This window comes from Cicer arietinum, chromosome 2, assembly GCF_000331145.2.
Source record: "Cicer arietinum cultivar CDC Frontier isolate Library 1 chromosome 2, Cicar.CDCFrontier_v2.0, whole genome shotgun sequence".
NCBI classification, from domain to species: domain Eukaryota; kingdom Viridiplantae; phylum Streptophyta; class Magnoliopsida; order Fabales; family Fabaceae; genus Cicer; species Cicer arietinum.
In genome coordinates this window covers 38,229,373-38,243,986 of record NC_021161.2, presented here as the reverse complement: position 1 = coordinate 38,243,986, position 14,614 = coordinate 38,229,373, and the positions used below count along the sequence as shown (strand labels likewise).

Genomic DNA, 14,614 nt, shown 5'->3' with positions numbered 1-14,614 from the left:
TATTATATATATTTAAAATAGACTTCCGATGCCACACCAACTTTTTTTTTACAAACTCTTAATGAAATATATTCAATAATTTTTTTTATAACAACTTCTCATGCTCGCAATTAAAACATCATACTAATAAAACAAATAAATTTAGCTACACTACAATATAATTCAACATTAACATTTTTTACATCTCATTGTTTGGTTTGTATTTTACATTTTATTTCATCAAATAACTACAAGTACTATTATATGTTGAAAAATAAATTAATAATCAAAGTACAATGAGTCAAACAATTATCCTATATAATAAGTTATCATACGAATTTTACAACATATTTTAAAAATTAAATTAAATGATTGTGATAAACATGATTTTCCTTCATTTTAATTTTCCTAATCATATTCAATTATTACAAATCAATAAAGTAAAATTATAAGATAACTATATTTATAATACATAAAATATTACTTATAAAACTTATAAAATTAATTAATTAATACGGCCCCAGGGCGCGAGCCATAATCTAGTTATATAATAGTTGTACATTTTCTCCACGATACGTCTTTATATATTATTTGTCTCATAAAAAATATATGTTTTTATGTCTCACATTAAGGCACAAGTTTGGTATTGTCAATAATTTAGCTTATAAATTTGATGAATTAAATGAAATGTGTTTTGTAAAAAGTTTTTTTTTTCATAGATTTATAGTTTATTATAAGACGCTATTTCAAATAGTGTTTGAGTTTATAAATTTTTATATTTTTTTTCATTTATAATTTTATTAATTTATTTTTATTATTTTTTATATATAAAATATAATCTTCCAACTAAACTAATTTATTGTTAACACATTATTTTTGTTGGAATTCAATTATGAGTGGTTAGTCCCACATTGACCAGGAATGGAGGCTATATTGGATATATAAGGAGAATGACCCATAATCCTAATGCCTTAAGGTTTTGGGTTGAGATATGGTGTATAAGTCTCTTATGAATCCTTGTTTAGCCCATTCCGAATGTTGGGCTCCCTCGGACTCCCCAACAAGTGGTATCAGAGCCCAGTATGGCTTGATGGGGGAGCAAAAAAGGGCTTGGATCAAGTGGATCAAGTCTAGTGGTGGACCAAAAAAGGACTCTCGGATCAAGTGGATCAGTCTAGTGGTCAATAAAGGACTCGGTGATCAAGTGGATCAAGTCTAGTTGTGGGAACTCATAATTGAGGGGGAGTCCAAGGACTCGGTGATCAAGTGGATCAAGTCTAGTGGTAGGAACTCATAATTGAGGGGGAGTGTTGGAATTCAATTATGAGTGGTTAGTCCCACATTGACCTAGAATGGAGGTTATATTGGATATATAAGTAGAATGACCCATAATCCTAATGCCTTAAGGTTTTGGGTTGAGATGTGGTGTCTAAGTCTCTTATGAATCCTTGTTTAGCCCATTCCGAATGTTGGGCTCCCTCGGACTCCCAAACAATTTTTAGTATCTTCTTTCAGTGTTATTACTTTTTTTTTTTTTTTGGGTGGCATTATTACTTCTACATATAACACATTCATTCTTTCAATTCTTACAAAAAAAAAATTCACAGCAAAAAATTTAACTTCATGTATTTCAAAAATCTTTATCACATGTACACAATATTGACAAAGATATGCATGAATAAAGCTTAACTCAAATGTTTTTAATTCGTTGTCAAAATAACTCATAAAATCTTTGATCTTATCCATCTAACAAGAAACTCATAAAGTTAAATTTACTTTTTGTAGCAAATTGTAAACCATAAAATGAATTGTTTTTTTACAATTATTATGTATACGCATGAGGTTTGTTAAACTTTTAGAGAACTCTTTAAAATTATGTTTATATTGTAATAAAAAATAAAAAATAAATAAAGTAATCAATGTACAAAAAAAATATGAATTCCATGCTTTTTTTTTATTGCAGAGCTTTGTTACATTTTTTAGATTTTCTACCACAAAATGCATAAATGAGATAAATATAGCAAAATAAAGAAAGGGGTAAATATGAGAGACGTATGAGGTGAATTGGGCAATTATATTGGGAGGAGCAGAAATCGAAGAGAAAAGTGAAAGCTATAAAATAACACTAACTAACTAACGACACAAAGAAGAAGAAGAAACATAAGACTTTTATGTCATTTTATATTGTTAAAAGCTAAATTTACCGAACATTTTAATTTCAATTAATTAGTTTTCCAGCTATAAGTCATCGATTATCAGCTAAATGAAGTCTAACTATAGTTTCAAAATACGATATAATTAAATTTTCTAAAAATACTATCTACGAAAGTAGGTGAAATAATAATAAATAAAATGTAAGAATATTTTAGTTTTAATAAATTAAAATTATTTTTGTGGATTAAATATAATTTTAGTTTCTATAAGATTTTAACATTTCAATTTTATTTCTTGTAAAATAAAAGTATAATGTTTAGTGTTTTCAAAATTATTCATGAAGCAATTTTAATTCCTGTTAAAACAAAACATATTTTTTTTTAACTTTAAAATTTTTGAATTATTATATACAAAATATTTAAAATATTATAAAAAGTTTAACTACAAAAATATAAAAAAATTTAACTTGAGATTAATTAAATATGAATTATTTTAATGTAAAAATTTAAAATAAAAGTAACGAAAATATAAATTTTAAAATTAAATTTTAAACTCATTTTTTTATGCCTCAACGATTTATATTGTTATAAACGTGTTTACAAAATTTCATTTAAAACTATTTATTGATTCAATAGACTGGACTAACACTATAGATATGTCTAATATAAACATCTAAAAAATGGTTCAAAGGTGGGTCTTTACTAATTTTAGTAAAAATGAATTTTTTATAATAATAAAAAAATTAAATATAATATTTTATTAAAATTTATTAAAAATAACAAAGTTCAATCTTTGGACTACAACCTTAAATAATCTCTAAAATTACATGTATGATAATTTTATAATATAAAAATTAAAATTAAAATGTGAAAATTTTATGAAAACAAAAATATATTTATTTATTTTTAAATGGTGTATGCATTATCTTAAAATACTGCAAAATTGTGACCGAAGGAATAAACTCGGAATGTGCTTTTGGGATATATCTTTGGAGAAAAAACAATAGAATGTTGCGGATATTGGGAAGTTACGTATTGACATAAGCAAGTGGCTTAACAAAGTTCATTCATATGGGTGGAAAATTGATGAATGGCTGAGATCACTAAATTTCTATAACTTCTTTATTTTTTATTAAAAAAATGTATATACCTTTGACTATATTAATTGTTCTATAAATCAGTGCATTACTGAGAGTTTTTAATCAGCCATATCTCCTATCTGGTATTATGTTTCTATGCATGAATAAAAAAAACTTATCCTATGTTTCATCTACATATAGGTCAGGTGGTACCTATAGGGCGTTTACTTTTCTATTTTCATTTCTACCATTAAAAATGATATTATAAAACTTTTTTTATAAATAATATTTGAAAACAAATTGAACTTTTATGCAATTTAAGAAAAATGTTAAAACATTGTTTGTAGTATTACTGAAATTGTATTATCTTTGCTTAATTTTCATCTTCTTTCTACCGCACTTAAAAATAATTTATAATCAAATGTCATTTCAACTATCAATAAAATTAATTTTAAAAATAAAAATAAATTTTTTTAAGGAGTAAACAATTTCCTAAGATTTGTGTAATTGATTTTTTTTTAACTTTTTTTATTCTCCACTTAAATTATTTTATTTATAACAAATAAAATATTTGTGTTTATGTGCAGCAGCGCAGGTTGTAAATCGTTGATTACTATATTAAAACAAATATTATAGAATTAAAATATTTAAAAATTTATTAGAAAATATTTTAAAGAAATCGAAGAAAAATCATAAAGAAATAAACATGTTTAACAATAAATTAAAGGTTGACATGAAATAAAAAAAAATTGAAATAGGGGTCAATGAAAAGGTCAATTTTTAAATTGTGTGAACCACTGACAATAGTAAAGTAGGCCAAACACTATAGGATTTGACATTCAAAAAAGTTGTGACAAAATAAAGGCAGATAAAAGCGAAAACTAAATGTTTTCAGTTAAAAGGAAACAACAACTTCAATGAATATGACTTGTAATTAGTTGATAGTTATAGAAAGACCAAAAATCTTGTATTGAGTTCAAGTGAATTTGGTCTAGGGAACGGTTACTACCATGTTGGGACCTGTAATAAAATGGAAGTTATTTAGTTTATCTTATATATAAATAAGATTTTTTACTAAAAAAAACCTTCAAAAATCTACTACTATATCAGAAAACCGTTTCAAATTTTTTAAAACTTTTAAGTATTGTCTTTCATGTCTTTATATTTCTTTCAAATTTTGTATTTTCATTGTGTTGACAATTTTAATTCAAGCATGTCTTTACGATCCTTATAAGTTTGATGTAGATACTTACTTTAAAACTCTTATTTTCTGTAATTTACTTTCAAGTCATTTAAGTTTCAATCATTTTAAAATTAATATCATTTACTTTCTTGGCTTTTATAATTTCAGCATTTTTTCATCTTCCACACATTTACTTCTAAAGTTAACTCTTCTAAAACATTTTTTAAGTCAATTTCAATCCTTTAAATCCGAATTCATTTTTGAAAACATGTTCAAAACTACCTCGTCAACACATAAATTTATCTATAAATTTGTTTGGACTCTTGCAGTATCAAACATTTATTTATCTTTCAGATTTAATTATTTTTTTCACAAAAAATCACCGTGATGGAGTGTAAGAAGAAAAATGCAAAGGATGAAATTTTGAATGACACTATATAGCAAAGAAGAATATTTCCGGAAATATGCATGAGTTTACCAATGGAAGTAAATTATTTCAATGTTTAATAATAAAGCCAAACTCCAAGAGCATCTCAATAGACCCATTTATGCCATCTATCACACCTTTAGCAACCAATTCAAATATAAGATTTTCACCCAACCAACATATTAATTACATTCAATTAATTCATTTTTTTTATGAGTGTTAGTGTCGGTGTCAGTGTCTGTGTGAGTAGTAACTATGCTGCGCACACCACACCAATTTTCAACATCTTCCATACATATCACTCTGCACCCACACTTGTTTATTGTTGGCTTCTCTGTCTCAGAAAAATTCTCAACATAAAACATCAGTTCAAGCTGGTTTTTCTCTCCACTAAGATAATGTTGAATATATGTATGATAGCCACTTAAGAATATAATATGGGTGTAAGGGTCACCACATTGATAAACAGGATATCCAAATTTTGATCCATATATGGTGAAACCCAAATCAAATTCCCTATCAGGATCTTTGCAGCTCCAATAAAAATTTCATGAATCAAATACATGTGATGGAGAAGAAGAATTATGTTGCATAGTTAAAGGTTCTAATGCTAAACATATAGCAATTCCCCACCATTTACTTGATTGACAATGGTCAGGTACTTCAACTTTTATAGATGCCATTGAATCACAACTTAACAGCTTGTTGTATGGATGATGAAATGGTTTAATAAAATCTACTTTTTGATTGTTAAACCAAGGTGGAATTTCTCTCCCTGGATTTGTTACCCAAAGATGTGGCCTATCTTCTTCTTTCTGTTAAAATTCACAATTTCATGTAAATAATTAGAGATTGGAAGAGAAAATGTTGTGTCAATGTAAAAGATGTATAAGCTATTGCTTAGTGGATCAACACAACATATGGTTCATCGTGAATCAGTGCTTAAAAAAACACCTGAAATTTTAACGATGATCGGCAACACTTCTCGAAAGTAGAAGTTCACAACCATCATCGGTATTACAGTTGAGACGATGACTTGATTGAGGTCACTTGGACGAGTTCAGTTTTGGTAGAAACATATTTTTATCCTTAATTGTTATTGAACGGAGATTAATCAAGTCATTTTCTCAATGCTGAAAATGAGGAGGACCATGAACATCTACTACTATAAGACAAAATATATCATCATTAGAGTTTTGAACAATTTTCAAGTATCAGTCCGCGATGAACCATTTATCTTAGCATTTGCCCTTAATATTTACCCTAAAATATATATACCTGATTCATATGTGACTCAAAGGTCTTCCATAGCATTTGTGGATCAAGATTTAAGGGTTTCATTTGAGGGCAATTCGAAGTAAATAAGCATTGTAAATTTGATGGAAGTGTAGGCAAAGACTGAAACCTTAGGCAATCATTTATGATCAAACTATGCAGCATTGTAAACGTTTATCTCATATAAAATTTATATAGTAAATTATAATTAATATAATTTTTATATAGTAAATTATAATTAATGTATTATAAATTTGTTGAAAAGTTTATTTATAAGATATTAAAAAATACAGTAGTAGAAAATTCTTTAAAAGATTGATACGACTGAGTCATTTTGAAAAGATATAGTAGTATAGTTGTCGCGGCCTAAAATTTCGAGTTTTCATCGAATTCAATGGAGTCGCCACCAAAATTTATTTTAAAATAGGGAAAATATTGATAAACCCTTAAAAATATAAAAAATGGTCTTTGAAACCAGATTTTGAGTTCGGGAGTCGATTATGCGTAGGGAAGGTATTAGCACCCTACGACATCCGCTAAAAAACGGTTACCTATAATTAATTGTGCAAAATTATATCAACTTAACTATATTTATTTCTCTTTATTATTAAATATGAATATAAAATTATTTTTTATAAATATGATTTTTTTGAGATAAAAGCGCGTTTGAAAGAGTAAAAAAAGGCTTTATTATTGTGAGTGGAAAATTAAAGTAAGTGGAGTGTGAGTGGAAAGTAAAAGTAAGTGGAATGGGAGTATTTTTTTGTGAGTGAAAAAAAAAGTAAAAAGAGTGGGAATATTTTAGTGGAGTGTGAGTGGAAAGTAAAAGTAAGTGGTGGGAATATTATTGTGAGTGGAAAATAAAAATAAGTGGAGTGTGAGTGGAAAGTAAAAGTAAGTGGAATGAGAGTAAGTAAGTGGTGGAAATATTATTGTGAGTGGAAAATAAAAGTAAGTGGAGTGTGAGTGAAAACTAAAAATAAGTGGAATGGGAGTAAGTAAATGGTGAGAATATTATTGTGAGTGGAAAATAAAAGTAAGTGGAGTGTGAGTGGAAAGTAAAAGTAAGTGGAATGAGAGTAAGTAAGTGGTGGAAATATTATTGTGAGTGGAAAATAAAAATAAGTGGAGTGTGAGTGGAAAGTAAAAGTAAGTGGAATGAGAGTAAGTAAGTGGTGGAAATATTATTGTGAGTGGAAAATAAAAATAAGTGGAGTGTGAGTGGAAAGTAAAAGTAAGTGGAATGAGAGTAAGTAAGTGGTGGAAATATTATTGTGAGTGGAAAATAAAAATAAGTGGAGTGTGAGTGGAAAGTAAAAGTAAGTGGTGGGAATATTATTGTGAGTGGAAAATAAAAATAAGTGGAGTGTGAGTGGAAAGTAAAAGTAAGTGGTGGGAATATTATTGTGAGTGGAAAATAAAAATAAGTGGAGTGTGAGTGGAAAGTAAAAGTAAGTGGTGGGAATATTATTGTGAGTGGAAAATAAAAATAAGTGGAGAATGAGAGTATTTTTTTGTGAGTGAAAAAAAAAAGTAAAAAGAGTGGGAATATTTTTATGAGTGAAAGTGAAAATAATTATGAGTGAAAAGTAAAAACAAGTGGAGAGAAAATATTGAGTGAAAAAACAACAATTAGTGGAAAGTAAATACAATAATGACATAACAATAATAACATACAGTAACAAATAATTATTAATTATTATTTGTTACTGTGTGTCATTATTGTACGTTATATATTAATTAATATTTGTTACTGTATGTTATTATTGTTATGTCATTATTGTATTTACTTTCCACTAATTGTTATTTTTTCACTCAATATTTTCTCTCCACTTGTTTTTACTTTTCACTCATAATTATTTTCACTTTCACTCATAAAAATATTCCCACTCTTTTTACTTTTTTTTTCACTCACAAAAAAATACTCTCATTCCACTTACTTTTATTTTCCACTCACACTCCACTTACTTTAATTTTCCACTCACAATAATATTCCCACCACTTACTCTCATTCCACTTACTTTTACTTTCCACTTACACTCCACTTACTTTTATTTTCCACTCACACTCCACTTACTTTTATTTTCCACTCACAATAATATTCCCATCACTTACTCCCATTCCACTTTTACTTTCCACTCACACTCCACTTACTTTTATTTTCCACTCACAATAATATTCTCACCATTTACTTACTCCCATTCCACTTATTTTTAGTTTTCACTCACACTCCACTTACTTTTATTTTCCACTCACAATAATATTTCCACCACTTACTTACTCTCATTCCACTTACTTTTACTTTCCACTCACACTCCACTTAATAATAAAGAAAAATAAATATATTTAAGTTGATATAATTTTGCACAATTAATTAAAGGTAACCGTATTTTAACGGATGTCGTAGGGTGCTAATACCTTCCCTACGCATAATCGACTCCCGAACTCAAAATCTGGTTTCAAAGACCATTTTTACATTTTTAAGGGTTTCCCAATATTTTCCCTATTTTAAAATAAATTTTGGTGGCGACTCCATTGAATTCGATGAAAACTCGAAACTTTAGGCCCCGCGACAGCGCGACTCCACTGGGGACATTTCGAGAGTCAAGCCTAAAAATTAATTGTGCATAATTTTTTAACTTTTTTCTATATTTGCTTGTTTTTCATTTTCATTTTCTTGGTGTTTTTTATTTTTTAATAAGTATTAGTTGACATTATAATTTTCTTTTAGGCTAGTAGTTTATTTTTTATTTTATTTTATGTTATTTATTTATCTATTTATTTTATATATGTATATATGTTTTTTTAGTATTATGGATTTATTGAATTATGTTTATTCAACACCTACACTTTTTTAAGACACACACTTATGAGTGGAACCTTATACCCGGGTTTGAACAAAACTTAAGCTTAGTTTCAAGATCGCGTAGTGGTAGCCTTCTGGATGTACATCCTGTTTGGTTAGCATGAAGATCTCACCTAGAGTTTGATCCTATTGAGGTTATTGTCACTTCAAATAGTTTACCTATTGTTGTTGACAATATTCTAAAATAGGATATGAATGGAACCTTATACCCGGGTTTGAACAAAACTTAAGCTTAGTTTCGAGATCACGTAGTGGTAGCATTCTGGATGTACATCCTGTTTGGTTAGCATGAAGATCTCACATAGAATTTGATCCTATTGAGGTTATTGTCACTTCAAATAGTTTACCTATTGTTGTTGACAATATTCTAAAATAGGATTATTGGCTCTAGGAACCGTGTTTAGAACCATAGAGCCTCCCTTGTGAGAGTTTCACTACATAAGCCAATAGACCATTTCATTGTAAGAATATCCGTAAAAAACCAATAATTTATTTCATATATTCAAGAGTTTATATATATTAGTTTCATTCATATCTCATGACATTTTTTTTCTCTTTTTCTAAGAAAAAAATAAAACATAATAGCATTTTGCATAAATTTTCAGGATTTTTGGGGAATCATACAAATCTTAGTCACGTGTTATTTAAGTGGACAATGGGTTCGGAAAAAAGGAAAACCTTACTTTTAAAGTTCAAGCAAACCTGATTTGAAAAGTTTAAGAGACATCAGCAATCAAATGAAAACTATACAACGTGATAGTTTCTTTCACAAATATGGGAAGATCCTAAATCTGTTGGCAGTAAATGTGCAAACAGGTGCCCTCACAGCATTGGCTCAGTATTATGATCCTCTCTTAAGATGTTTCACCTTTCAGGACTTTCAGTTGGCCCCAACATTAGAGGAATTTGAACGAATATTGGGTTACTCCCTAGAAAGAGGAAATCCTTATCGATATACTGGGCAACCACCGAAGTTGGACACAATTGCGGAAGTGTTGAAGATCGACATAAGAGAGTTGGCAAGTACAAAAGAGGAAAAAGGAGCTATTCATGGGTTTTCAAGAAAATATCTAGAGCAAAAGTGCCAAGATTTAGCCGATAAAAAAGAATGGAGTACTTTTATAGATGTTTTGGCCCTCATTATCTACGGTATTGTTATATTCCCAAACCTTGATAACTTTGTAGATTTTGCTGCCATAAATGTATTCTTAGCTTTTAACAAACATAAACAAAACCCAGTTCCCGCGATTCTAGCTGATGTATACTACTCTCTGCACATGCGACATGAGAAGAAGGGGGGAACAATTTTGTGTTGTGTTCCAGTGTTATATACTTGGTTTGTGTCTCACATGTTCAAGAAAGGGTATCATGTTGGGGTCAAGAGCAATCGTGAATGGGCTCAGAGTATAGCTAGCCTTACTGGGGATACAATGTCATGGTACTATAGAGAACAAGGGGTGGAAGAGGTAATATGCCGATGCAGAGATTTTCCAAATGTACCTCTCATGGGAACGAAAGGATGTATTGATTACAATCCAATGATAGCTCTGAGACAACTCGGCTACCCCATGTCGGATAAACCAGATGAGAAGTCATTGGAAGCTTTTATTTTGCACAATACGGGTATAGTAGATCCACCAATGTTGAGAAGGATAAGTCGAGCTTGGGAATCAATCATTAGAAAAGGAAAGGTACTCAGATGTAGAAGTTGCAGCACAAAGGAACCTTATCAACAATGGGTAAAGAAAAGAGTCCAAGAAATCAAGCTGCCTTTCCACAGTGCACCCTCAAATGATCAGGAAATGCCCGAACCTATTCTTGTTGCCAATGAAGAGATAGAAGAACTCAAAGCATCATTGCTCAAATCTGAAGAGGAGAAAAAAGAGCTACAAGCGAGGTTAGAAAAAGTCTCCCAAGAGAACGACAACTTAAGATCAGAAAACACTTGTAAGAGTCAGTTTATCGAGAGAAGCAACAAGAGGTTGAAAGTTGAAAAAGGAAATAAACTTGACATACAAGATTGTTTAAGAGGCGCAAATGAAGAGTTAGAGGTGCGAAGGCAAGAAAGGAATGCAGCTATTGAAGAAGCCTATATGTGGAAGCAATTGTGGACAAAATCAGCAAGCTCTGAGAAGAACATAAAAAATGAGTTTGAAGATTTAAAGAAACAACTGAAAGAAATGGTAGATCAATATGAGAATCAAGTAAGGAATGAGAGGCAACAGAAGGAAGAAATCGAAGAATTACTCTCAAAACACCAAGATGCACTAAAAGCAGAAATGGAAGCTTCTAGTGAGTTGAAGAATTACATTGATTATCAGGAAAATATCTACAATGACTTGAAGGATGAAACCATATACTGGGAGGAGCGTTTCATGGTGTTGCTTGGGCAATTGAAGAACCAAGAGATTTATAAAGAATTGGAAGATAAAGGCAAGCATTGGAAAGATTGCTTTTCGAAATTGGCAATGCTAGCTAATCAGGCAATCATAAAAATTCCAAAACATCTAAGAGAGATTGATGCAGTAATGCATCCACTCAACACTCCAATCAAAGTCTACAAGTTCGTCGAATATTGCAAACATTTAGTAGAAGAATTGGAGGAGAAGATTGGTTGTCCTCTTGAAAAAGATGATTGAAATACAATAGTCGATGTAGCTTTTTAATTTAAATGCAATGTACTTTTTTCTCATCAATGAAGGATTTGCTATTTTGTTTATCGATTCTCATATTCTTCTTTCATTAATAATTCGTGCAAGACTTATGATTCCCCAAACATCCAAAAAAAAGGATACAGAAAAAATCAATAAAGCTGTTTTCCTGACACCCTTATCGGACTCGTGCAAACTCGAAGATCATGGAAGAACTTGAGCAAAATCAAGAGGTGATGAGAATGGATGTCAACCAATTGAAGGACAAGGTTGATCAAATCTTAGAAGCTATACAAGCTTTGTCAAGGAAGGGGAATACTGATGAGAATCCTCCGGCTGCAAATGAAGAACACCAAACCACTCATTCTCACCCTCCAGGCTTTACCCCGACTACCCAGCAACCTCGTACAACAACTATACAATTTCCTATGTACGGTCTTCCACCCGGTTATACTCCACCCTTAGTCGTCAACCCCATGGAAAACAACCCAAACCACTTAAACCCCCAAAACACTCAACCCTCAGAAAATATTCCATATATTGCACCCCAAGTACCCCATTTCGATACTAATGGAAATTGGCATCAACCTCACATTGGGGATGATACACAATCAAAGGAAAAATTCCACGTCTTGGAAGAGCGAATAAAAGCTATTGAGGGGTATAATGTTTATAGCCTTGAAGCTTTTGATATGTGTTTGGTTCCTGATGTGACTATCCCTCCCAAATTCAAGGTTCCTGACTTTGAAAAATACAAGGGCAACACATGTCCTAAAAATCATCTAACTATGTATTGCAGAAAAATGGCATCCCATGCTCATAACGATAAACTTCTCATTCACTTTTTCCAAGACAGTTTGAGTGGGGCATCGTTAAGTTGGTATATGCATCTTGAGCGAAATCAAATTCGTTCATGGAAGGACCTAGCTGATGCTTTTGTAAAGCAATACAGATACAACGTTGACATGGCCCCTGATAGGATGCAATTGCAAAATTCACTGAAGAAGGACAATGAAGCTTTCAAAGAATACGCACAACGGTGGAGGGAAATGGCCTCACAAGTAGAACCCCCATTATCTGAAAGAGAAATGGTTGGTATGTTTATGGATACTCTCCAGTCGCCTTTTTATGACAAGATGATTGGGAGTATGTCATCAAACTTTGCTGACCTTGTCATGATAGGAGAAATGATAGAAAGTGGGATGAAGAGTGGCAAGATTGTATGTGCAGCAACTAGCGTGAAACGACCCCAAACGACATTCACAAAAAAGAAAGAAGGAGACGTTAACGCTGTAATGGTAAACCCCAGAATCTCTTATTTTCCACCCATCAATTCTTATCGACCCCCAAATTTCCAGCCCCCGATACCACAAAATCCTTACACCCCTTATCCATATGTGGCTGCAACCACACAAGCTTCATACCCTCAATATCACCCTTCAAGACCACCTTTTTATCAACCACCACCTACCGCATTTTCCCCACAAAATCAATACCCAATCTCAAATCACTACAGACCACCTGTCAATCGAGAAAAAAGGATAACTCGTTCTGATCCAATTCCCGTCACGTATAGCCAATTGTTTCCCCATTTACTTCAAAATTCAATGGTAGTCATAAGACCAATGAAACCTCTTGAACCACCATTTCCAAAATGGTATAATCCAAATGCCAAATGTGAATATCATGCAGGAGCCGTTGGGCATTCCATTGAAGATTGTCAAGCCCTAAAATCTAAGGTGCAAGAATTGATTAATGCAAAATGGCTTACCTTCAAGGAGAACAATCCCAACATAGGGAGCAATCATTTGCCTGGTTACGGGAACGCCTCTGTGAATTTCATTGAAGATGGGATAAACCAATATGCAGTAGATGGCCATGTGTTCACCATGGGGTCGTGTGTGGAAAATAATATATCTTTCCCAAAACCATTGGAAATTCTTTACAAAAAAGAGAATCTTAAGTCAACTCATAGCAAGCCAAATGCAATAATTGTCCAAACACCAATCCCGTTTCCTTATGGAAATACCAAGGCAGTACCGTGGAAATACGAAGTCACATCCCACTTGGCAGATCATCAACCAAGTGATGGTTGTGAACCTAAAGGAACTGAGTTCACTAACATCTCAGGGATTGGTGGAATGACTCGGAGTGGTCGGGTATACACTCCTGAGCAACTTAGGAATAAAGAGGTTAATGGAGAAAAGGGAAAAGAAGATATGTATCATGCCATAAAAGGACAAGAGATCGGTAAAAAGACGATGTCTGAAAAAGAAGCTAATGAATTTTTGAAGTTTGTCAAGCAAAGTGAATATAAGGTAGTGGATCAGCTAAATCAAACCCCTTCCAAGATATCAGTTCTCTCATTGTTATTGAATTCTGAAGCACATAGAAGAGCATTGATGAAAGTTTTAAACGAAGCCCATGTTACTCACGATATCACCGTCGATCAGTTTGATGGAGTTGTCGGTAACATCATTGCTAGTAGTTGCCTGAGTTTTAGTGATAATGAATTACCAACTGAAGGGACAGAGCATAATAAAGCACTGCACATCTCGGTGAGGTGTCACGATCATATTCTTGCACGAGTGCTAGTAGATAATGGTTCATCATTAAATGTCATGCCTAAATCAACACTGTCAAAACTATTTGTTGAGGGAGCCTGTTTGAAGCCTAGTGCTTTGATGGTGAAAGCGTTTGATGGATCTAGAAGACAAGTGATTGGTGAGATTGACCTGCCAATTCAAATCGGACCCCACATCTTTGGGATAACCTTCCAAGTAATGGATATTAAACCGGCGTACAGTTGTCTTTTAGGGAGACCATGGATTCATGCTGTTGGAGCAGTGACATCCACCCTCCATCAAAAGCTAAAGTTTATAGTGAACAATAAACTGGTAATAATATCTGGGGAAGAAGATATGATAGTAAGTCATTTATCTTCTACAAGCTACATTGAAAACACAGAGGAAGCCATAGAGACTTCGTTTCAAGCATTAGA

General features: G+C 31.6%; 1 long non-coding RNA gene across 1 annotated transcript; it reads right to left on the bottom strand.

Moving 5' to 3' along the window:
* Window positions 1–5,328: 5,328 nt before the first annotated feature.
* Window positions 5,329–6,245, bottom strand: LOC113784849 (uncharacterized). Its single transcript, XR_012162104.1, has 2 exons — window positions 6,100–6,245; window positions 5,329–5,636 (listed from the first exon to the last, which is right to left on the bottom strand). It is a non-coding gene; the product is annotated as an uncharacterized lncRNA (long non-coding RNA).
* Between the last annotated feature and the right edge of the window lie 8,369 nt (window positions 6,246–14,614).